Genomic DNA, 23,842 nt, shown 5'->3' with positions numbered 1-23,842 from the left:
TTTGTTGTCCCAGCTGCTGAAAATTTGGACCAAGCATGTAGAAGGCTGCTGTTTGGCAGTTTTATTGACTTTGTCATTGATGCTTGATCTGCAAGTCGAGTTTTCAAATCGTGTGTTCAACCGGCAGTTACCTGTTCCAATCAGCAGAGTAGAAATTAGTTTGCTGTTTAATGCTGCCTTTGCCTGCACAATGTGTGCTGAGATTATCTGTGCAATATGCACTCCGCAGCATGAATAAACGCAATGCCTTTTGAAATGCATGGATTGCACTCAACAAAACGTTGCATTTTCTTTTCATGCCAAGCATTTTGCATGAATGCATTGCAATGCTAACACACGTTTTACCTGGCAAGACTGAAGTACAATCTGTGCTGAACAGTTTGAAACAGAAACAGCTATTTGAGAACCCATAGCCTCAACGGCATCTGTGTGAATTGCTCTGCATCGATAATTAACAGACCGTAAATAGGTGAAACTGACGCTGTGAATGCAAAAATATCAATCCAAAGTGTAATGTTGGAGTTGATTTTGTAGATTTTGAGGAATGTTTCAAATGGGCGACCGTAGTTGATTCCATGGTGAAATGGTGAGCACTCTGGACTCTAAACTCGAGCAATCCTCGTTCAAATCTCAGGGGAGCCTGAATGCTTGTTGTCCCAGCTGCTGGAAATTCAGGTCAAACAAGTAAAAAACTGCAGGTTTGCAGATTTGTTGCCTTTGACATTGATGCTTGATCTGCAAGTTGAGTTTTCAAATCGTGTGTTCAACTGGTAGTTCCCTGTTCCAATCAGCAGAGGAAAAATTAGTTTGCTGTTTCATGCTGCATAATGTGTGCTGAGATTATCTGTGCAATAGGCATTCCTCAGGATGAATAAATGCAACGCCTTTTGAAATGCATGCAGTACATGGTTTGCACTCAACAAAACGTTGCATTTTCTTTTCATGCCAAGCATTATGCATGAATGCATTGCAATGCCAACGCACGTTTTACCTGCCAAGACTGAAGTACAATCTGTGCTGAACAGTGTGAAAGAGAAACAGATATTATGAGAAGCCATTGCCTCAACGGCATCTGTGTGAATTGCTCTGCATCGATAATTAACAGACCGTAAATCGGTGAAACTGACGCTGTGAATGCAAAAAGGACAATCCAAAGTGTAATGTTGGAATTGATTTGGCAGATTTTGAGAAAGCTTTCAAATGTTTTGGCATAGTTGGTTCCATGGTGTAATGGTGAGCACTCTGGACTCTGAATCCAGCGATCCGAGTTCAAATCTCGGTGGAACCTGAATGTTTGTTGTCCCAGCTGCTGAAAATTTAGACCAAGCATGTAGAAGGCTGCTGTTTGGCAGTTTTGTTGCCTTTGTCATTGATGCTTGATCTGCAAGTCGAGTTTTCAAATCGTGTGTTCAACCGGCAGTTACCTGTTCCAATCAGCAGAGGAAAAATTAGTTTGCTGTTTCATGCTGCCTTTGCCTGCATAATGTGTGCTGAGATTATCTGTGCAATATGCATTCCTCAGGATGAATAAATGCAACGCCTTTTGAAATGCATGCAGTACATGGTTTGCACTCAACAAAACGTTGAATTTTCTTTTCATGCCAAGCATTTTGCATGAATGCATTGCAATGCCAACGCACGTTTTACCTGCCAAGACTGAGGTACAATCTATGCTGAACAGTGTGAAACAGAAACAGCTATTTGAGAACTCATAGCCTCAACGGCATCTGTGTGAATTGCTCTGCATTGATAATTAACAGACCGTAAATAGGTGAAACTGACGCTGTGAATGCAAAAATTTCAATCCAAAGTGTAATGTTGGAGTTGATTTTGTACATTTTGAGGAATGTTTCAAATGGACGACTGTAGTTGATTCCATGGTGAAATGGTGATCACTCTGGACTTTAAACTCTAGCAATCCTGGTTCAAATCTCAGGGGAGCCTGAATGCTTGTTGTCCCAGCTGCTGGAAATTCAGGTCAAACAAGTAAAAAACTGCAGGTTTGCAGTTTTGTTGCCTTTGACATTGATGCTTGATCTGCAAGTCGAGTTTTCAAATCGTGTGTTCAACCGGCAGTTCCCTGTTCCAATCAGCAGAGGAAAAATTAGTTTGCTGTTTCATGCTGCATAATGTGTGCTGAGATTATCTGTGCAATATGCATTCCTCAGGATGAATAAATGCAACGCCTTTTGAAATGCATGCAGTACATGGTTTGCACTCAACAAAACGTTGCATTTTCTTTTCATGCCAAGCATTATGCATGAATGCATTGCAATGCCAACGCACGTTTTACCTGCCAAGACTGAAGTACAATCTGTGCTGAACAGTGTGAAAGAGAAACAGATATTATGAGAAGCCATTGCCTCAACGGCATCTGTGTGAATTGCTCTGCATCGATAATTAACAGACCGTAAATCGGTGAAACTGACGCTGTGAATGCAAAAAGGACAATCCAAAGTGTAATGTTGGAATTGATTTGGCAGATTTTGAGAAAGCTTTCAAATGTTTTGGCATAGTTGGTTCCATGGTGTAATGGTGAGCACTCTGGACTCTGAATCCAGCGATCCGAGTTCAAATCTCGGTGGAACCTGAATGTTTGTTGTCCCAGCTGCTGAAAATTTAGACCAAGCATGTAGAAGGCTGCTGTTTGGCAGTTTTGTTGCCTTTGTCATTGATGCTTGATCTGCAAGTCGAGTTTTCAAATCGTGTGTTCAACCGGCAGTTACCTGTTCCAATCAGCAGAGGAAAAATTAGTTTGCTGTTTCATGCTGCCTTTGCCTGCATAATGTGTGCTGAGATTATCTGTGCAATATGCACTTCGCAAGAGGAATAAAAGCAACGCCTTTTGAAATGCACGCAGAGCATGGATTGCACTCAACAAAAAGTTGCATTTTCTTTTCATGCCAAGCATTTTGCATGAATGCATTGCAATGCCAACACACATTTACCTGGCAAGACTGAAGTACAAGCTGTGATGAACAGTGTGAAACAGAAACAGCTATTTGAGAAGCCATTGCCTCAACGGCATCTGTGTGAATTGCTCTGCATCGATAATTAACAGAGCGCAAAGAGGTGAAACTGACGCTGTGAATGCAAAAAGGAAAATCCAAAGTGTAATAGTGGAATTGATTTGGCAGATTTTGAGAAAGCTTTCAAATGTTTTGGCATAGTTGGTTCCATGGTGTAATGGTGAGCACTCTGGACTCTGAATCCAGCGATCCGAGTTCAAATCTCGGTGGAACCTGAATGTTTGTTGTCCCAGCTGCTGAAAATTTGGACCAAGCATGTAGAAGGCTGCTGTTTGGCAGTTTTGTTGCCTTTGTCATTGATGCTTGATCTGCAAGTCGAGTTTTCAAATCGTGTGTTCAACCGGCAGTTACCTGTTCCAATCAGCAGAGGAAAACTTAGTTTGCTGTTGAATGCTGCCTTTGCCTGCACAATGTGTGCTGAGATTATCTGTGCAATATGCACTCCGCAGCATGAATAAACGCAATGCCTTTTGAAATGCATGGATTGCACTCAACAAAACGTTGCATTTTCTTTTCATGCCAAGCATTTTGCATGAATGCATTGCAATGCTAACACACCTTTTACCTGGCAAGACTGAAGTACAATCTGTGCTGAACAGTTTGAAACAGAAACAGCTATTTGAGAACCCATAGCCTCAACGGCATCTGTGTGAATTGCTCTGCATCGATAATTAACAGACCGTAAATAGGTGAAACTGACGCTGTGAATGCAAAAATTTCAATCCAAAGTGTAATGTTGGAGTTGATTTTGTACATTTTGAGGAATGTTTCAAATGGACGACTGTAGTTGATTCCATGGTGAAATGGTGATCACTCTGGACTTTAAACTCTAGCAATCCTGGTTCAAATCTCAGGGGAGCCTGAATGCTTGTTGTCCCAGCTGCTGGAAATTCAGGTCAAACAAGTAAAAAACTGCAGGTTTGCAGTTTTGTTGCCTTTGACATTGATGCTTGATCTGCAAGTCGAGTTTTCAAATCGTGTGTTCAACCGGCAGTTCCCTGTTCCAATCAGCAGAGGAAAAATTAGTTTGCTGTTTCATGCTGCATAATGTGTGCTGAGATTATCTGTGCAATATGCATTCCTCAGGATGAATAAATGCAACGCCTTTTGAAATGCATGCAGTACATGGTTTGCACTCAACAAAACGTTGCATTTTCTTTTCATGCCAAGCATTTTGCATGAATGCATTGCAATGCCAACGCACGTTTTACCTGGCAAGACTGAAGTACAATCTGTGCTGAACAGTGTGAAATAGAAACAGATATTATGAGAAGCCATTGCATCAACGGCATCTGTGTGAATTGCTCTGCATTGATAATTAACAGACCGTAAATATGTGAAACTGATGCTGTGAATGCAAAAAGGACAATCCAAAGTGTAATGTTGGAATTGATTTGGCAGATTTTGAGAAAGCTTTCAAATATTTTGGCATAGTTGGTTCCATGGTGTAATGGTGAGCTCTCTGGACTTTGAATCCAGCGATCCGAGTTCAAATCTTGGTGGAACCTGAATGTTTGTTGTCCCAGATGCTGAAAATTTGGACCAAGCATGTAGAAGGCTGCTGTTTGGCAGTTTTGTTGCCTTTGTCATTGATGCTTGATCTGCAAGTCGAGTTTTCAAATCGTGTGTTCAACCGGCAGTTACCTGTTCCAATCAGCAGAGGAAAACTTAGTTTGCTGTTGAATGCTGCCTTTGCCTGCACAATGTGTGCTGAGATTATCTGTGCAATATGCACTCCGCAGCATGAATAAACGCAATGCCTTTTGAAATGCATGGATTGCACTCAACAAAACGTTGCATTTTCTTTTCATGCCAAGCATTTTGCATGAATGCATTGCAATGCTAACACACCTTTTACCTGGCAAGACTGAAGTACAATCTGTGCTGAACAGTTTGAAACAGAAACAGCTATTTGAGAACCCATAGCCTCAACGGCATCTGTGTGAATTGCTCTGCATCGATAATTAACAGACCGTAAATAGGTGAAACTGACGCTGTGAATGCAAAAATTTCAATCCAAAGTGTAATGTTGGAGTTGATTTTGTACATTTTGAGGAATGTTTCAAATGGACGACTGTAGTTGATTCCATGGTGAAATGGTGATCACTCTGGACTTTAAACTCTAGCAATCCTGGTTCAAATCTCAGGGGAGCCTGAATGCTTGTTGTCCCAGCTGCTGGAAATTCAGGTCAAACAAGTAAAAAACTGCAGGTTTGCAGTTTTGTTGCCTTTGACATTGATGCTTGATCTGCAAGTCGAGTTTTCAAATCGTGTGTTCAACCGGCAGTTCCCTGTTCCAATCAGCAGAGGAAAAATTAGTTTGCTGTTTCATGCTGCATAATGTGTGCTGAGATTATCTGTGCAATATGCATTCCTCAGGATGAATAAATGCAACGCCTTTTGAAATGCATGCAGTACATGGTTTGCACTCAACAAAACGTTGCATTTTCTTTTCATGCCAAGCATTTTGCATGAATGCATTGCAATGCCAACGCACGTTTTACCTGGCAAGACTGAAGTACAATCTGTGCTGAACAGTGTGAAATAGAAACAGATATTATGAGAAGCCATTGCCTCAACGGCATCTGTGTGAATTGCTCTGCATTGATAATTAACAGACCGTAAATATGTGAAACTGATGCTGTGAATGCAAAAAGGACAATCCAAAGTGTAATGTTGGAATTGATTTGGCAGATTTTGAGAAAGCTTTCAAATATTTTGGCATAGTTGGTTCCATGGTGTAATGGTGAGCACTGTGGACTCTAAATCCAGCGATCCGAGTTCAAATCTCGGTGGAACCTGAATGTTTGTTGTCCCAACTGCTGAAAATTTGGAACAAGCATGTAGAAGGCTGCTATTTGGCAGTTTTGTTGACTTTGTCATTGATGCTTGATCTGCAAGTCGAGTTTTCAAATCGTGTGTTCAACCGGCAGTTACCTGTTCCAATCAGGAGAGTAGAAATTAGTTTGCTGTTTCATGCTACCTTTGCCTGCACAATGTGTGCTGAGATTATCTGTGCAATATGCACTTCGCAAGAGGAATAAACGCAATGCCTTTTGAAATGCATGGATTGCACTCAACAAAACGTTGCATTTTCTTTTCATGCCAAGCATTTTGCATGAATGCATTGCAATGCTAACACACGTTTTACCTGGCAAGACTGAAGTACAATCTGTGCTGAACAGTTTGAAACAGAAACAGCTATTTGAGAACCCATAGCCTCAACGGCATCTGTGTGAATTGCTCTGCATCGATAATTAACAGACCGTAAATAGGTGAAACTGACGCTGTGAATGCAAAAATATCAATCCAAAGTGTAATGTTGGAGTTGATTTTGTACATTTTGAGGAATGTTTCAAATGGACGACCGTAGTTGATTCCATGGTGAAATGGTGATCACTCTGGACTCTAAACTCTAGCAATCCTCGTTCAAATCTCAGGGGAGCCTGAATGTTTGTTGTCCCAGCTGCTGGAAATTCAGGTCAAACAAGTAAAAAACTGCAGGTTTGCAGTTTTGTTGCCTTTGACATTGATGCTTGATCTGCAAGTCGAGTTTTCAAATCGTGTGTTCAACCGGCAGTTCCCTGTTCCAATCAGCAGAGGAAAAATTAGTTTGCTGTTTCATGCTGCATAATGTGTGCTGAGATTATCTGTGCAATATGCATTCCTCAGGATGAATAAATGCAATGCCTTTTGAAATGCATGCAGTACATGGTTTGCACTCAACAAAACGTTGCATTTTCTTTTCATGCCAAGCATTTTGCATGAATGCATTGCAATGCCAACGCACATTTTACCTGCCAAGACTGAAGTACAATCTGTGCTGAACAGTGTGAAACAGAAACAGATATTATGAGAATCCATTGCCTCAACGGCATCTGTGTGAATTGCTCTGCATTGATAATTAACAGACCGTAAAGAGGTGAAATTGATGCTGTGAATGCAAAAAGGACAATCCAAAGTGTAATGTTGGAATTGATTTGGCAGATTTTGAGAAAGCTTTCAAATGTTTTCGCATAGTTGGTTCCATGGTGTAATGGTGAGCACTCTGGACTTTGAATCCAGCAATCCGAGTTCAAATCTCGGTGGAACCTGAATGTTTGTTGTCCCAGCTGCTGAAAATTTGGAATAAGCATGTAGAAGGCTGCTATTTGGCAGTTTTGTTGACTTTGTCATTGATGCTTGATCTGCAAGTCGAGTTTTCAAATCGTGTGTTCAACCGGCAGTTACCTGTTCCAATCAGCAGAGTAGAAATTAGTTTGCTGTTTAATGCTGCCTTTGCCTGCACAATGTGTGCTGAGATTATCTGTGCAATATGCACTCCGCAGCATGAATAAACGCAATGCCTTTTGAAATGCATGGATTGCACTCAACAAAACGTTGCATTTTCTTTTCATGCCAAGCATTTTGCATGAATGCATTGCAATGCTAACACACATTTACCTGGCAAGACTGAAGTACAAGCTGTGATGAACAGTGTGAAACAGAAACAGCTATTTGAGAAGCCATTGCCTCAATGGCATCTGTGTGAATTGCTCTGCATCGATAATTAACAGACCGTAAAGAGGTGAAACTGATGCTGTGAATGCAAAAAGGACAATCCAAAGTGTAATGTTGGAATTGATTTGGCAGATTTTGAGAAAGCTTTCAAATGTTTTGGCATAGTTGGTTCCATGGTGTAATGGTGAGCACTCTGGACTCTGAATCCAGCGATCCGAGTTCAAATCTCGGTGGAACCTGAATGTTTGTTGTCCCAGCTGCTGAAAATTTGGACCAAGCATGGAGAAGGCTGCTATTTGGCAGTTTTATTGCCTTTGTCATTGATGCTTGATCTGCAAGTCGAGTTTTCAAATCGTGTGTTCAACCGGCAGTTACCTGTTCCAATCAGCAGAGTAGAAATTAGTTTGCTGTTTAATGCTGCCTTTGCCTGCACAATGTGTGCTGAGATTATCTGTGCAATATGCACTCCGCAGCATGAATAAACGCAATGCCTTTTGAAATGCATGGATTGCACTCAACAAAACGTTGCATTTTCTTTTCATGCCAAGCATTTTGCATGAATGCATTGCAATGCTAACACACGTTTTACCTGGCAAGACTGAAGTACAATCTGTGCTGAACAGTTTGAAACAGAAACAGCTATTTGAGAACCCATAGCCTCAACGGCATCTGTGTGAATTGCTCTGCATCGATAATTAACAGACCGTAAATAGGTGAAACTGACGCTGTGAATGCAAAAATATCAATCCAAAGTGTAATGTTGGAGTTGATTTTGTACATTTTGAGGAATGTTTCAAATGGACGACCGTAGTTGATTCCATGGTGAAATGGTGATCACTCTGGACTCTAAACTCTAGCAATCCTCGTTCAAATCTCAGGGGAGCCTGAATGTTTGTTGTCCCAGCTGCTGGAAATTCAGGTCAAACAAGTAAAAAACTGCAGGTTTGCAGTTTTGTTGCCTTTGACATTGATGCTTGATCTGCAAGTCGAGTTTTCAAATCGTGTGTTCAACCGGCAGTTCCCTGTTCCAATCAGCAGAGGAAAAATTAGTTTGCTGTTTCATGCTGCATAATGTGTGCTGAGATTATCTGTGCAATATGCATTCCTCAGGATGAATAAATGCAACGCCTTTTGAAATGCATGCAGTACATGGTTTGCACTCAACAAAACGTTGCATTTTCTTTTCATGCCAAGCATTTTGCATGAATGCATTGCAATGCCAACGCACATTTACCTGGCAAGACTGAAGTACAAGCTGTGATGAACAGTGTGAAACAGAAACAGCTATTTGAGAAGCCATTGCCTCAACGGCATCTGTGTGAATTGCTCTGCATCGATAATTAACAGAGCGTAAATCGGTGAAACTGACGCTGTGAATGCAAAAAGGACAATCCAAAGTGTAATGTTGGAATTGATTTGGCAGATTTTGAGAAAGCTTTCAAATGTTTTGGCATAGTTGGTTCCATGGTGTAATGGTGAGCACTCTGGACTCTGAATCCAGCGATCCGAGTTCAAATCTTGGTGGAACCTGAATGTTTGTTGTCCCAGCTGCTGAAAATTTAGACCAAGCATGTAGAAGGCTGCTATTTGGCAGTTTTGTTGACTTTGTCATTGATGCTTGATCTGCAAGTCGAGTTTTCAAATCGAGTGTTCAACCGGCAGTTACCTGTTCCAATCAGCAGAGTAGAAATTAGTTTGCTGTTTCATGCTACCTTTGCCTGCACAATGTGTGCTGAGATTATCTGTGCAATATGCACTTCGCAAGAGGAATAAACGCAATGCCTTTTGAAATGCATGGATTGCACTCAACAAAACGTTGCATTTTCTTTTCATGCCAAGCATTTTGCATGAATGCATTGCAATGCTAACACACGTTTTACCTGGCAAGACTGAAGTACAATCTGTGCTGAACAGTTTGAAACAGAAACAGCTATTTGAGAACCCATAGCCTCAACGGCATCTGTGTGAATTGCTCTGCATCGATAATTAACAGACCGTAAATAGGTGAAACTGACGCTGTGAATGCAAAAATATCAATCCAAAGTGTAATGTTGGAGTTGATTTTGTACATTTTGAGGAATGTTTCAAATGGACGACCGTAGTTGATTCCATGGTGAAATGGTGACCACTCTGGACTCTAAACTCTAGCAATCCTCGTTCAAATCTCAGGGGAGCCTGAATGTTTGTTGTCCCAGCTGCTGGAAATTCAGGTCAAACAAGTAAAAAACTGCAGGTTTGCAGTTTTGTTGCCTTTGACATTGATGCTTGATCTGCAAGTCGAGTTTTCAAATCGTGTGTTCAACCGGCAGTTCCCTGTTCCAATCAGCAGAGGAAAAATTAGTTTGCTGTTTCATGCTGCATAATGTGTGCTGAGATTATCTGTGCAATATGCATTCCTCAGGATGAATAAATGCAACGCCTTTTGAAATGCATGCAGTACATGGTTTGCACTCAACAAAACGTTGCATTTTCTTTTCATGCCAAGCATTTTGCATGAATGCATTGCAATGCCAACGCACGTTTTACCTGCCAAGACTGAAGTACAATCTGTGCTGAACAGTGTGAAACAGAAACAGATATTATGAGAATCCATTGCCTCAACGGCATCTGTGTGAATTGCTCTGCATTGATAATTAACAGACCGTAAAGAGGTGAAATTGATGCTGTGAATGCAAAAAGGACAATCCAAAGTGTAATGTTGGAATTGATTTGGCAGATTTTGAGAAAGCTTTCAAATGTTTTGGCATAGTTGGTTCCATGGTGTAATGGTGAGCACTCTGGACTTTGAATCCAGCAATCCGAGTTCAAATCTCGGTGGAACCTGAATGTTTGTTGTCCCAACTGCTGAAAATTTGGAACAAGCATGTAGAAGGCTGCTATTTGGCAGTTTTGTTGACTTTGTCATTGATGCTTGATCTGCAAGTCGAGTTTACAAATCGTGTGTTCAACCGGCAGTTGCCTGTTCCAATCAGCAGAGTAGAAATTAGTTTGCTGTTTCATGCTACCTTTGCCTGCACAATGTGTGCTGAGATTATCTGTGCAATATGCACTTCGCAAGAGGAATAAACGCAATGCCTTTTGAAATGCATGGATTGCACTCAACAAAACGTTGCATTTTCTTTTCATGCCAAGCATTTTGCATGAATGCATTGCAATGCTAACACACGTTTTACCTGGCAAGACTGAAGTACAATCTGTGCTGAACAGTTTGAAACAGAAACAGCTATTTGAGAACCCATAGCCTCAACGGCATCTGTGTGAATTGCTCTGCATCGATAATTAACAGACCGTAAATAGGTGAAACTGACGCTGTGAATGCAAAAATATCAATCCAAAGTGTAATGTTGGAGTTGATTTTGTACATTTTGAGGAATGTTTCAAATGGACGACCGTAGTTGATTCCATGGTGAAATGGTGACCACTCTGGACTCTAAACTCTAGCAATCCTCGTTCAAATCTCAGGGGAGCCTGAATGTTTGTTGTCCCAGCTGCTGGAAATTCAGGTCAAACAAGTAAAAAACTGCAGGTTTGCAGTTTTGTTGCCTTTGACATTGATGCTTGATCTGCAAGTCGAGTTTTCAAATCGTGTGTTCAACCGGCAGTTCCCTGTTCCAATCAGCAGAGGAAAAATTAGTTTGCTGTTTCATGCTGCATAATGTGTGCTGAGATTATCTGTGCAATATGCATTCCTCAGGATGAATAAATGCAACGCCTTTTGAAATGCATGCAGTACATGGTTTGCACTCAACAAAACGTTGCATTTTCTTTTCATGCCAAGCATTTTGCATGAATGCATTGCAATGCCAACGCACGTTTTACCTGCCAAGACTGAAGTACAATCTGTGCTGAACAGTGTGAAACAGAAACAGATATTATGAGAATCCATTGCCTCAACGGCATCTGTGTGAATTGCTCTGCATTGATAATTAACAGACCGTAAAGAGGTGAAATTGATGCTGTGAATGCAAAAAGGACAATCCAAAGTGTAATGTTGGAATTGATTTGGCAGATTTTGAGAAAGCTTTCAAATGTTTTGGCATAGTTGGTTCCATGGTGTAATGGTGAGCACTCTGGACTTTGAATCCAGCAATCTGAGTTCAAATCTCGGTGGAACCTGAATGTTTGTTGTCCCAACTGCTGAAAATTTGGAACAAGCATGTAGAAGGCTGCTATTTGGCAGTTTTGTTGACTTTGTCATTGATGCTTGATCTGCAAGTCGAGTTTACAAATCGTGTGTTCAACCGGCAGTTGCCTGTTCCAATCAGCAGAGTAGAAATTAGTTTGCTGTTTCATGCTACCTTTGCCTGCACAATGTGTGCTGAGATTATCTGTGCAATATGCACTCCGCAGCATGAATAAACGCAATGCCTTTTGAAATGCATGGATTGCACTCAACAAAACGTTGCATTTTCTTTTCATGCCAAGCATTTTGCATGAATGCATTGCAATGCTAACACACGTTTTACCTGGCAAGACTGAAGTACAATCTGTGCTGAACAGTTTGAAACAGAAACAGCTATTTGAGAACCCATAGCCTCAACGGCATCTGTGTGAATTGCTCTGCATCGATAATTAACAGACCGTAAATAGGTGAAACTGACGCTGTGAATGCAAAAATATCAATCCAAAGTGTAATGTTGGAGTTGATTTTGTACATTTTGAGGAATGTTTCAAATGGACGACCGTAGTTGATTCCATGGTGAAATGGTGATCACTCTGGACTCTAAACTCTAGCAATCCTCGTTCAAATCTCAGGGGAGCCTGAATGTTTGTTGTCCCAGCTGCTGGAAATTCAGGTCAAACAAGTAAAAAACTGCAGGTTTGCAGTTTTGTTGCCTTTGACATTGATGCTTGATCTGCAAGTCGAGTTTTCAAATCGTGTGTTCAACCGGCAGTTCCCTGTTCCAATCAGCAGAGGAAAAATTAGTTTGCTGTTTCATGCTGCATAATGTGTGCTGAGATTATCTGTGCAATATGCATTCCTCAGGATGAATAAATGCAACGCCTTTTGAAATGCATGCAGTACATGGTTTGCACTCAACAAAACGTTGCATTTTCTTTTCATGCCAAGCATTTTGCATGAATGCATTGCAATGCCAACGCACATTTACCTGGCAAGACTGAAGTACAAGCTGTGATGAACAGTGTGAAACAGAAACAGCTATTTGAGAAGCCATTGCCTCAACGGCATCTGTGTGAATTGCTCTGCATCGATAATTAACAGAGCGTAAATCGGTGAAACTGACGCTGTGAATGCAAAAAGGACAATCCAAAGTGTAATGTTGGAATTGATTTGGCAGATTTTGAGAAAGCTTTCAAATGTTTTGGCATAGTTGGTTCCATGGTGTAATGGTGAGCACTCTGGACTCTGAATCCAGCGATCCGAGTTCAAATCTTGGTGGAACCTGAATGTTTGTTGTCCCAGCTGCTGAAAATTTAGACCAAGCATGTAGAAGGCTGCTATTTGGCAGTTTTGTTGACTTTGTCATTGATGCTTGATCTGCAAGTCGAGTTTTCAAATCGAGTGTTCAACCGGCAGTTACCTGTTCCAATCAGCAGAGTAGAAATTAGTTTGCTGTTTCATGCTACCTTTGCCTGCACAATGTGTGCTGAGATTATCTGTGCAATATGCACTTCGCAAGAGGAATAAACGCAATGCCTTTTGAAATGCATGGATTGCACTCAACAAAACGTTGCATTTTCTTTTCATGCCAAGCATTTTGCATGAATGCATTGCAATGCTAACACACGTTTTACCTGGCAAGACTGAAGTACAATCTGTGCTGAACAGTTTGAAACAGAAACAGCTATTTGAGAACCCATAGCCTCAACGGCATCTGTGTGAATTGCTCTGCATCGATAATTAACAGACCGTAAATAGGTGAAACTGACGCTGTGAATGCAAAAATATCAATCCAAAGTGTAATGTTGGAGTTGATTTTGTACATTTTGAGGAATGTTTCAAATGGACGACCGTAGTTGATTCCATGGTGAAATGGTGACCACTCTGGACTCTAAACTCTAGCAATCCTCGTTCAAATCTCAGGGGAGCCTGAATGTTTGTTGTCCCAGCTGCTGGAAATTCAGGTCAAACAAGTAAAAAACTGCAGGTTTGCAGTTTTGTTGCCTTTGACATTGATGCTTGATCTGCAAGTCGAGTTTTCAAATCGTGTGTTCAACCGGCAGTTCCCTGTTCCAATCAGCAGAGGAAAAATTAGTTTGCTGTTTCATGCTGCATAATGTGTGCTGAGATTATCTGTGCAATATGCATTCCTCAGGATGAATAAATGCAACGCCTTTTGAAATGCATGCAGTACATGGTTTGCACTCAACAAAACGTTGCATTTTCTTTTCATGCCAAGCATTTTGCATGAATGCATTGCAATGCCAACGCACGTTTTACCTGCCAAGACTGAAGTACAATCTGTGCTGAACAGTGTGAAACAGAAACAGATATTATGAGAATCCATTGCCTCAACGGCATCTGTGTGAATTGCTCTGCATTGATAATTAACAGACCGTAAAGAGGTGAAATTGATGCTGTGAATGCAAAAAGGACAATCCAAAGTGTAATGTTGGAATTGATTTGGCAGATTTTGAGAAAGCTTTCAAATGTTTTGGCATAGTTGGTTCCATGGTGTAATGGTGAGCACTCTGGACTTTGAATCCAGCAATCCGAGTTCAAATCTCGGTGGAACCTGAATGTTTGTTGTCCCAACTGCTGAAAATTTGGAACAAGCATGTAGAAGGCTGCTATTTGGCAGTTTTGTTGACTTTGTCATTGATGCTTGATCTGCAAGTCGAGTTTACAAATCGTGTGTTCAACCGGCAGTTGCCTGTTCCAATCAGCAGAGTAGAAATTAGTTTGCTGTTTCATGCTACCTTTGCCTGCACAATGTGTGCTGAGATTATCTGTGCAATATGCACTTCGCAAGAGGAATAAACGCAATGCCTTTTGAAATGCATGGATTGCACTCAACAAAACGTTGCATTTTCTTTTCATGCCAAGCATTTTGCATGAATGCATTGCAATGCTAACACACGTTTTACCTGGCAAGACTGAAGTACAATCTGTGCTGAACAGTTTGAAACAGAAACAGCTATTTGAGAACCCATAGCCTCAACGGCATCTGTGTGAATTGCTCTGCATCGATAATTAACAGACCGTAAATAGGTGAAACTGACGCTGTGAATGCAAAAATATCAATCCAAAGTGTAATGTTGGAGTTGATTTTGTACATTTTGAGGAATGTTTCAAATGGACGACCGTAGTTGATTCCATGGTGAAATGGTGACCACTCTGGACTCTAAACTCTAGCAATCCTCGTTCAAATCTCAGGGGAGCCTGAATGTTTGTTGTCCCAGCTGCTGGAAATTCAGGTCAAACAAGTAAAAAACTGCAGGTTTGCAGTTTTGTTGCCTTTGACATTGATGCTTGATCTGCAAGTCGAGTTTTCAAATCGTGTGTTCAACCGGCAGTTCCCTGTTCCAATCAGCAGAGGAAAAATTAGTTTGCTGTTTCATGCTGCATAATGTGTGCTGAGATTATCTGTGCAATATGCATTCCTCAGGATGAATAAATGCAACGCCTTTTGAAATGCATGCAGTACATGGTTTGCACTCAACAAAACGTTGCATTTTCTTTTCATGCCAAGCATTTTGCATGAATGCATTGCAATGCCAACGCACGTTTTACCTGCCAAGACTGAAGTACAATCTGTGCTGAACAGTGTGAAACAGAAACAGATATTATGAGAATCCATTGCCTCAACGGCATCTGTGTGAATTGCTCTGCATTGATAATTAACAGACCGTAAAGAGGTGAAATTGATGCTGTGAATGCAAAAAGGACAATCCAAAGTGTAATGTTGGAATTGATTTGGCAGATTTTGAGAAAGCTTTCAAATGTTTTGGCATAGTTGGTTCCATGGTGTAATGGTGAGCACTCTGGACTTTGAATCCAGCAATCTGAGTTCAAATCTCGGTGGAACCTGAATGTTTGTTGTCCCAACTGCTGAAAATTTGGAACAAGCATGTAGAAGGCTGCTATTTGGCAGTTTTGTTGACTTTGTCATTGATGCTTGATCTGCAAGTCGAGTTTACAAATCGTGTGTTCAACCGGCAGTTGCCTGTTCCAATCAGCAGAGTAGAAATTAGTTTGCTGTTTCATGCTACCTTTGCCTGCACAATGTGTGCTGAGATTATCTGTGCAATATGCACTTCGCAAGAGGAATAAAAGCAACGCCTTTTGAAATGCACGCAGAGCATGGATTGCACTCAACAAAAAGTTGCATTTTCTTTTCATGCCAAGCATTTTGCATGAATGCATTGCAATGCTAACACACGTTTTACCTGGCAAGACTGAAGTACAATCTGTGCTGAACAGTTTGAAACAGAAACAGCTATTATGAGAATCCATTGCCTCAACGGCATCTGTGTGAATTGCTCTGCATTGATAATTAACAGACCGTAAAGAGGTGAAACTGATGCTGTGAATGCAAAAAGGACAATCCAAAGTGTAATGTTGGAATTGATTTGGCAGATTTTGAGAAAGCTTTCAAATGTTTTGGCATAGTTGGTTCCATGGTGTAATGGTGAGCACTCTGGACTCTGAATCCAGCGATCCGAGTTCAAATCTCGGTGGAACCTGAATGTTTGTTGTCCCAGCTGCTGAAAATTTGGACCAAGCATGGAGAAGGCTGCTATTTGGCAGTTTTATTGCCTTTGTCATTGATGCTTGATCTGCAAGTCGAGTTTTCAAATCGTGTGTTCAACCGGCAGTTACCTGTTCCAATCAGCAGAGTAGAAATTAGTTTGCTGTTTAATGCTGCCTTTGCCTGCACAATGTGTGCTGAGATTATCTGTGCAATATGCACTCCGCAGCATGAATAAACGCAATGCCTTTTGAAATGCATGGATTGCACTCAACAAAACGTTGCATTTTCTTTTCATGCCAAGCATTTTGCATGAATGCATTGCAATGCTAACACACGTTTTACCTGGCAAGACTGAAGTACAATCTGTGCTGAACAGTTTGAAACAGAAACAGCTATTTGAGAACCCATAGCCTCAACGGCATCTGTGTGAATTGCTCTGCATCGATAATTAACAGACCGTAAATAGGTGAAACTGACGCTGTGAATGCAAAAATTTCAATCCAAAGTGTAATGTTGGAGTTGATTTTGTACATTTTGAGGAATGTTTCAAATGGACGACCGTAGTTGATTCCATGGTGAAATGGTGATCACTCTGGACTCCAAACTCTAGCAATCCTCGTTCAAATCTCAAGGGAGCCTGAATGTTTGTTGTCCCAGCTGCTGGAAATTCAGGTCAAACAAGTAAAAAACTGCAGGTTTGCAGTTTTGTTGCCTTTGACATTGATGCTTGTCGAGTTTTCAAATCGTGTGTTCAACCGGCAGTTCCCTGTTCCAATCAGCAGAGGAAAAATTAGTTTGCTGTTTCATGCTGCATAATGTGTGCTGAGATTATCTGTGCAATATGCATTCCTCAGGATGAATAAATGCAACGCCTTTTGAAATGCATGCAGTACATGGTTTGCACTCAACAAAACGTTGCATTTTCTTTTCATGCCAAGCATTTTGCATGAATGCATTGCAATGCCAACGCACGTTTTACCTGCCAAGACTGAAGTACAATCTGTGCTGAACAGTGTGAAACAGAAACAGATATTATGAGAATCCATTGCCTCAACGGCATCTGTGTGAATTGCTCTGCATTGATAATTAACAGACCGTAAAGAGGTGAAATTGATGCTGTGAATGCAAAAAGGACAATCCAAAGTGTAATGTTGGAATTGATTTGGCAGATTTTGAGAAAGCTTTCAAATGTTTTCGCATAGTTGGTTCCATGGTGTAATGGTGAGCACTCTGGACTTTGAATCCAGCAATCCGAGTTCAAATCTCGGTGGAACCTGAATGTTTGTTGTCCCAGCTGCTGAAAATTTGGAACAAGCATGTAGAAGGCTGCTATTTGGCAGTTTTGTTGACTTTGTCATTGATGCTTGATCTGCAAGTCGAGTTTTCAAATCGTGTGTTCAACCGGCAGTTGCCTGTTCCAATCAGCAGAGTAGAAATTAGTTTGCTGTTTCATGCTACCTTTGCCTGCACAATGTGTGCTGAGATTATCTGTGCAATATGCACTTCGCAAGAGGAATAAATGCAATGCCTTTTGAAATGCATGGATTGCACTCAACAAAACGTTGCATTTTCTTTTCATGCCAAGCATTTTGCATGAATGCATTGCAATGCTAACACACGTTTTACCTGGCAAGACTGAAGTACAATCTGTGCTGAACAGTTTGAAACAGAAACAGCTATTTGAGAACCCATAGCCTCAACGGCATCTGTGTGAATTGCTCTGCATCGATAATTAACAGACCGTAAATAGGTGAAACTGACGCTGTGAATGCAAAAATATCAATCCAAAGTGTAATGTTAGAGTTGATTTTGTACATTTTGAGGAATGTTTCAAATGGACGACCGTAGTTGATTTCATGGTGAAATGGTGATCACTCTGGACTCTAAACTCTAGCAATCCTCGTTCAAATCTCAGGGGAGCCTGAATGTTTGTTGTCCCAGCTGCTGGAAATTCAGGTCAAACAAGTAAAAAACTGCAGGTTTGCAGTTTTGTTGCCTTTGACATTGATGCTTGATCTGCAAGTCGAGTTTTCAAATCGTGTGTTCAACCGGCAGTTCCCTGTTCCAATCAGCAGAGGAAAAATTAGTTTGCTGTTTCATGCTGCATAATGTGTGCTGAGATTATCTGTGCAATATGCATTCCTCAGGATGAATAAATGCAACGCCTTTTGAAATGCATGCAGTACATGGTTTGCACTCAACAAAACGTTGCATTTTCTTTTCATGCCAAGCATTTTGCATGAATGCATTGCAATGCCAACGCACATTTACCTGGCAAGACTGAAGTACAAGCTGTGATGAACAGTGTGAAACAGAAACAGCTATTTGAGAAGCCATTGCCTCAACGGCATCTGTGTGAATTGCTCTGCATCGATAATTAACAGAGCGTAAATCGGTGAAACTGACGCTGTGAATGCAAAAAGGACAATCCAAAGTGTAATGTTGGAATTGATTTGGCAGATTTTGAGAAAGCTTTCAAATGTTTTGGCATAGTTGGTTCCATGGTGTAATGGTGAGCACTGTGGACTCTAAATCCAGCGATCCGAGTTCAAATCTCGGTGGAACCTGAATGTTTGTTGTCCCAACTGCTGAAAATTTGGAACAAGCATGTAGAAGGCTGCTATTTGGCAGTTTTGTTGACTTTGTCATTGATGCTTGATCTGCAAGTCGAGTTTTCAAATCGTGTGTTCAACCGGCAGTTACCTGTTCCAATCAGCAGAGTAGAAATTAGTTTGCTGTTTCATGCTACCTTTGCCTGCACAATGTGTGCTGAGATTATCTGTGCAATATGCACTTCGCAAGAGGAATAAACGCAATGCCTTTTGAAATGCATGGATTGCACTCAACAAAACGTTGCATTTTCTTTTCATGCCAAGCATTTTGCATGAATGCATTGCAATGCTAACACACGTTTTACCTGGCAAGACTGAAGTACAATCTGTGCTGAACAGTTTGAAACAGAAACAGCTATTTGAGAACCCATAGCCTCAACGGCATCTGTGTGAATTGCTCTGCATCGATAATTAACAGACCGTAAATAGGTGAAACTGACGCTGTGAATGCAAAAATATCAATCCAAAGTGTAATGTTGGAGTTGATTTTGTACATTTTGAGGAATGTTTCAAATGGACGACCGTAGTTGATTTCATGGTGAAATGGTGATCACTCTGGACTCTAAACTCTAGCAATCCTCGTTCAAATCTCAGGGGAGCCTGAATGTTTGTTGTCCCAGCTGCTGGAAATTCAGGTCAAACAAGTAAAAAACTGCAGGTTTGCAGTTTTGTTGCCTTTGACATTGATGCTTGATCTGCAAGTCGAGTTTTCAAATCGTGTGTTCAACCGGCAGTTCCCTGTTCCAATCAGCAGAGGAAAAATTAGTTTGCTGTTTCATGCTGCATAATGTGTGCTGAGATTATCTGTGCAATATGCATTCCTCAGGATGAATAAATGCAACGCCTTTTGAAATGCATGCAGTACATGGTTTGCACTCAACAAAACGTTGCATTTTCTTTTCATGCCAAGCATTTTGCATGAATGCATTGCAATGCCAACGCACGTTTTACCTGCCAAGACTGAAGTACAATCTGTGCTGAACAGTGTGAAACAGAAACAGATATTATGAGAATCCATTGCCTCAACGGCATCTGTGTGAATTGCTCTGCATTGATAATTAACAGACCGTAAAGAGGTGAAATTGATGCTGTGAATGCAAAAAGGACAATCCAAAGTGTAATGTTGGAATTGATTTGGCAGATTTTGAGAAAGCTTTCAAATGTTTTCGCATAGTTGGTTCCATGGTGTAATGGTGAGCACTCTGGACTTTGAATCCAGCAATCTGAGTTCAAATCTCGGTGGAACCTGAATGTTTGTTGTCCCAACTGCTGAAAATTTGGAACAAGCATGTAGAAGGCTGCTGTTTGGCAGTTTTGTTGACTTTGTCATTGATGCTTGATCTGCAAGTCGAGTTTACAAATCGTGTGTTCAACCGGCAGTTGCCTATTCCAATCAGCAGAGTAGAAATTAGTTTGCTGTTTCATGCTACCTTTGCCTGCACAATGTGTGCTGAGATTATCTGTGCAATATGCACTTCGCAAGAGGAATAAAAGCAACGCCTTTTGAAATGCACGCAGAGCATGGATTGCACTCAACAAAAAGTTGCATTTTCTTTTCATGCCAAGCATTTTGCATGAATGCATTGCAATGCTAACACACGTTTTACCTGGCAAGACTGAAGTACAATCTGTGCTGAACAGTTTGAAACAGAAACAGCTATTATGAGAATCCATTGCCTCAACGGCATCTGTGTGAATTGCTCTGCATTGATAATTAACAGACCGTAAAGAGGTGAAACTGACGCTGTGAATGCAAAAAGGACAATCCAAAGTGTAATGTTGGAATTGATTTGGCAGATTTTGAGAAAGCTTTCAAATGTTTTGGCATAGTTGGTTCCATGGTGTAATGGTGAGCACTCTGGACTCTGAATCCAGCGATCCGAGTTCAAATCTCGGTGGAACCTGAATGTTTGTTGTCCCAGCTGCTGAAAATTTGGACCAAGCATGGAGAAGGCTGCTATTTGGCAGTTTTATTGCCTTTGTCATTGATGCTTGATCTGCAAGTCGAGTTTTCAAATCGTGTGTTCAACCGGCAGTTACCTGTTCCAATCAGCAGAGTAGAAATTAGTTTGCTGTTTAATGCTGCCTTTGCCTGCACAATGTGTGCTGAGATTATCTGTGCAATATGCACTCCGCAGCATGAATAAACGCAATGCCTTTTGAAATGCATGGATTGCACTCAACAAAACGTTGCATTTTCTTTTCATGCCAAGCATTTTGCATGAATGCATTGCAATGCTAACACACGTTTTACCTGGCAAGACTGAAGTACAATCTGTGCTGAACAGTTTGAAACAGAAACAGCTATTTGAGAACCCATAGCCTCAATGGCATCTGTGTGAATTGCTCTGCATCGATAATTAACAGAGCGTAAATCGGTGAAACTGACGCTGTGAATGCAAAAAGGACAATCCAAAGTGTAATGTTGGAATTGATTTGGCAGATTTTGAGAAAGCTTTCAAATGTTTTGGCATCGTTGGTTCCATGGCGTAATGGTGAGCACTCTGGACTTTGAATCCAGCGATCCGAGTTCAAATCTCGCTGGAACCTGAATGTTTGTTGTCCCAACTGCTGAAAATTTGGAACAAGCATGTAGAAGGCTGTTGTTTGGCAGTTTTGTTGACTTTGTCATTGATGCTTGATCTGCAAGTCGAGTTTTCAAATCGTGTGTTCAACCGGCAGTTACCTGTTCCAATCAGCAGAGTAGAAATTAGTTTGCTGTTTCATGCTACCTTTGCCTGCACAATGTGTGCTGAGATTATCTGTGCAATATGCACTTCGCAAGAGGAATAAAAGCAACGCCTTTTGAAATGCATGCAGTACATGGTTTGCACTCAACAAAACGTTGCATTTTCTTTTCATGCCAAGCATTATGCATGAATGCATTGCAATGCCAATGCTCGTTTTACCTGGCAAGACTGAAGTACAAGCTGTGATGAACAGTGTGAAACAGAAACAGCTATTTGAGAAGCCATTGCCTCAACGGCATCTGTGTGAATTGCTCTGCATCGATAATTAACAGAGCGTAAAGAGGTGAAACTGACGCTGTGAATGCAAAAAGGACAATCCAAAGTGTAATGTTGGAATTGATTTGGCAGATTTTGAGAAAGCTTTCAAATGTTTTGGCATAGTTGGTTCCATGGTGTAATGGTGAGCACTCTGGACTCTGAATCCAGCGCTCCGAGTTCAAATCTCGGTGGAACCTGAATGTTTGTTGTCCCAGCTGCTGAAAATTTGGACCAAGCATGTAGAAGGCTGCTGTTTGGCAGTTTTGTTGCCTTTGTCATTGATGCTTGATCTGCAAGTCGAGTTTTCAAATCGTGTGTTCAACCGGCAGTTACCTGTTCCAATCAGCAGAGTAGAAATTAGTTTGCTGTTTAATGCTGCCTTTGCCTGCACAATGTGTGCTGAGATTATCTGTGCAATATGCACTCCGCAGCATGAATAAACGCAATGCCTTTTGAAATGCATGGATTGCACTCAACAAAACGTTGCATTTTCTTTTCATGCCAAGCATTTTGCATGAATGCATTGCAATGCCAACGCACGTTTTACCTGCCAAGACTGAAGTACAATCTGTGCTGAACAGTGTGAAACAGAAACAGATATTATGAGAATCCATTGCCTCAACGGCATCTGTGTGAATTGCTCTGCATTGATAATTAACAGACCGTAAAGAGGTGAAATTGATGCTGTGAATGCAAAAAGGACAATCCAAAGTGTAATGTTGGAATTGATTTGGCAGATTTTGAGAAAGATTTCAAATGTTTTGGCATAGTTGGTTCCATGGTGTAATGGTGAGCACTCTGGACTTTGAATCCAGCGATCCGAGTTCAAATCTCGGTGGAACCTGAATGTTTGTTGTCCCAACTGCTGAAAATTTGGAACAAGCATGTAGAAGGCTGCTGTTTGGCAGTTTTGTTGACTTTGTCATTGATGCTTGATCTGCAAGTCGAGTTTACAAATCGTGTGTTCAACCGGCAGTTACCTGTTCCAATCAGCAGAGTAGAAATTAGTTTGCTGTTTCATGCTACCTTTGCCTGCACAATGTGTGCTGAGATTATCTGTGCAATATGCACTTCGCAAGAGGAATAAACGCAATGCCTTTTGAAATGCATGGATTGCACTCAACAAAACGTTACATTTTCTTTTCATGCCAAGCATTTTGCATGAATGCATTGCAATGCTAACACACGTTTTACCTGGCAAGACTGAAGTACAATCTGTGCTGAACAGTTTGAAACAGAAACAGCTATTTGAGAACCCATAGCCTCAACGGCATCTGTGTGAATTGCTCTGCATCGATAATTAACAGACCGTAAATAGGTGAAACTGACGCTGTGAATGCAAAAATATCAATCCAAAGTGTAATGTTGGAGTTGATTTTGTACATTTTGAGGAATGTTTCAAATGGACGACCGTAGTTGATTCCATGGTGAAATGGTGATCACTCTGGACTCCAAACTCTAGCAATCCTCGTTCAAATCTCAGGGGAGCCTGAATGTTTGTTGTCCCAGCTGCTGGAAATTCAGGTCAAACAAGTAAAAAACTGCAGGTTTGCAGTTTTGTTGCCTTTGACATTGATGCTTGATCTGCAAGTCGAGTTTTCAAATCGTGTGTTCAACCGGCAGTTCCCTGTTCCAATCAGCAGAGGAAAAATTAGTTTGCTGTTTCATGCTGCATAATGTGTGCTGAGATTATCTGTGCAATATGCATTCCTCAGGATGAATAAATGCAACGCCTTTTGAAATGCATGCAGTACATGGTTTGCACTCAACAAAACGTTGCATTTTCTTTTCATGCCAAGCATTTTGCATGAATGCATTGCAATGCCAACGCACATTTACCTGGCAAGACTGAAGTACAAGCTGTGATGAACAGTGTGAAACAGAAACAGCTATTTGAGAAGCCATTGCCTCAACGGCATCTGTGTGAATTGCTCTGCATCGATAATTAACAGAGCGTAAATCGGTGAAACTGACGCTGTGAATGCAAAAAGGACAATCCAAAGTGTAATGTTGGAATTGATTTGGCAGATTTTGAG

General features: G+C 41.0%; 19 non-coding genes across 19 annotated transcripts; all 19 read left to right on the top strand.

Annotated features, from left to right (window-relative positions):
• Positions 1-1,216: 1,216 nt before the first annotated feature.
• On the top strand, positions 1,217-1,288 carry trnaq-cug (transfer RNA glutamine (anticodon CUG)). Its single transcript has one exon. It is a non-coding gene; the product is annotated as a tRNA-Gln (tRNA).
• Positions 1,289-2,518: 1,230 nt separating this feature from the next.
• On the top strand, positions 2,519-2,590 carry trnaq-cug (transfer RNA glutamine (anticodon CUG)). Its single transcript has one exon. It is a non-coding gene; the product is annotated as a tRNA-Gln (tRNA).
• Positions 2,591-3,172: 582 nt separating this feature from the next.
• On the top strand, positions 3,173-3,244 carry trnaq-cug (transfer RNA glutamine (anticodon CUG)). The gene has a single exon. It is a non-coding gene; the product is annotated as a tRNA-Gln (tRNA).
• Positions 3,245-4,465: 1,221 nt separating this feature from the next.
• trnaq-uug (transfer RNA glutamine (anticodon UUG)) lies at positions 4,466-4,537 on the top strand. The gene has a single exon. It is a non-coding gene; the product is annotated as a tRNA-Gln (tRNA).
• Positions 4,538-7,051: 2,514 nt separating this feature from the next.
• Positions 7,052-7,123, top strand: trnaq-uug (transfer RNA glutamine (anticodon UUG)). The gene has a single exon. It is a non-coding gene; the product is annotated as a tRNA-Gln (tRNA).
• Positions 7,124-7,696: 573 nt separating this feature from the next.
• trnaq-cug (transfer RNA glutamine (anticodon CUG)) lies at positions 7,697-7,768 on the top strand. Its single transcript has one exon. It is a non-coding gene; the product is annotated as a tRNA-Gln (tRNA).
• Positions 7,769-8,987: 1,219 nt separating this feature from the next.
• trnaq-cug (transfer RNA glutamine (anticodon CUG)) lies at positions 8,988-9,059 on the top strand. Its single transcript has one exon. It is a non-coding gene; the product is annotated as a tRNA-Gln (tRNA).
• A 1,221-nt stretch (positions 9,060-10,280) lies between these two features.
• Positions 10,281-10,352, top strand: trnaq-uug (transfer RNA glutamine (anticodon UUG)). Its single transcript has one exon. It is a non-coding gene; the product is annotated as a tRNA-Gln (tRNA).
• Positions 10,353-11,573: 1,221 nt separating this feature from the next.
• Positions 11,574-11,645, top strand: trnaq-uug (transfer RNA glutamine (anticodon UUG)). Its single transcript has one exon. It is a non-coding gene; the product is annotated as a tRNA-Gln (tRNA).
• A 1,219-nt stretch (positions 11,646-12,864) lies between these two features.
• trnaq-cug (transfer RNA glutamine (anticodon CUG)) lies at positions 12,865-12,936 on the top strand. The gene has a single exon. It is a non-coding gene; the product is annotated as a tRNA-Gln (tRNA).
• Positions 12,937-14,157: 1,221 nt separating this feature from the next.
• Positions 14,158-14,229, top strand: trnaq-uug (transfer RNA glutamine (anticodon UUG)). The gene has a single exon. It is a non-coding gene; the product is annotated as a tRNA-Gln (tRNA).
• A 1,221-nt stretch (positions 14,230-15,450) lies between these two features.
• trnaq-uug (transfer RNA glutamine (anticodon UUG)) lies at positions 15,451-15,522 on the top strand. Its single transcript has one exon. It is a non-coding gene; the product is annotated as a tRNA-Gln (tRNA).
• A 584-nt stretch (positions 15,523-16,106) lies between these two features.
• Positions 16,107-16,178, top strand: trnaq-cug (transfer RNA glutamine (anticodon CUG)). The gene has a single exon. It is a non-coding gene; the product is annotated as a tRNA-Gln (tRNA).
• A 1,212-nt stretch (positions 16,179-17,390) lies between these two features.
• trnaq-uug (transfer RNA glutamine (anticodon UUG)) lies at positions 17,391-17,462 on the top strand. Its single transcript has one exon. It is a non-coding gene; the product is annotated as a tRNA-Gln (tRNA).
• A 2,512-nt stretch (positions 17,463-19,974) lies between these two features.
• trnaq-uug (transfer RNA glutamine (anticodon UUG)) lies at positions 19,975-20,046 on the top strand. The gene has a single exon. It is a non-coding gene; the product is annotated as a tRNA-Gln (tRNA).
• A 584-nt stretch (positions 20,047-20,630) lies between these two features.
• On the top strand, positions 20,631-20,702 carry trnaq-cug (transfer RNA glutamine (anticodon CUG)). Its single transcript has one exon. It is a non-coding gene; the product is annotated as a tRNA-Gln (tRNA).
• A 574-nt stretch (positions 20,703-21,276) lies between these two features.
• trnaq-uug (transfer RNA glutamine (anticodon UUG)) lies at positions 21,277-21,348 on the top strand. Its single transcript has one exon. It is a non-coding gene; the product is annotated as a tRNA-Gln (tRNA).
• A 583-nt stretch (positions 21,349-21,931) lies between these two features.
• Positions 21,932-22,003, top strand: trnaq-cug (transfer RNA glutamine (anticodon CUG)). The gene has a single exon. It is a non-coding gene; the product is annotated as a tRNA-Gln (tRNA).
• A 575-nt stretch (positions 22,004-22,578) lies between these two features.
• Positions 22,579-22,650, top strand: trnaq-uug (transfer RNA glutamine (anticodon UUG)). Its single transcript has one exon. It is a non-coding gene; the product is annotated as a tRNA-Gln (tRNA).
• Positions 22,651-23,842: the final 1,192 nt, after the last annotated feature.

The sequence above is a fragment of the Pristiophorus japonicus genome, unplaced genomic scaffold (assembly GCF_044704955.1).
Source record: "Pristiophorus japonicus isolate sPriJap1 unplaced genomic scaffold, sPriJap1.hap1 HAP1_SCAFFOLD_99, whole genome shotgun sequence".
Lineage (NCBI taxonomy): Eukaryota > Metazoa > Chordata > Chondrichthyes > Pristiophoridae > Pristiophorus > Pristiophorus japonicus.
The sequence above is the reverse complement of the archived record's forward strand: the minus strand, read 5'-3'. Positions and strand labels throughout refer to the sequence as shown.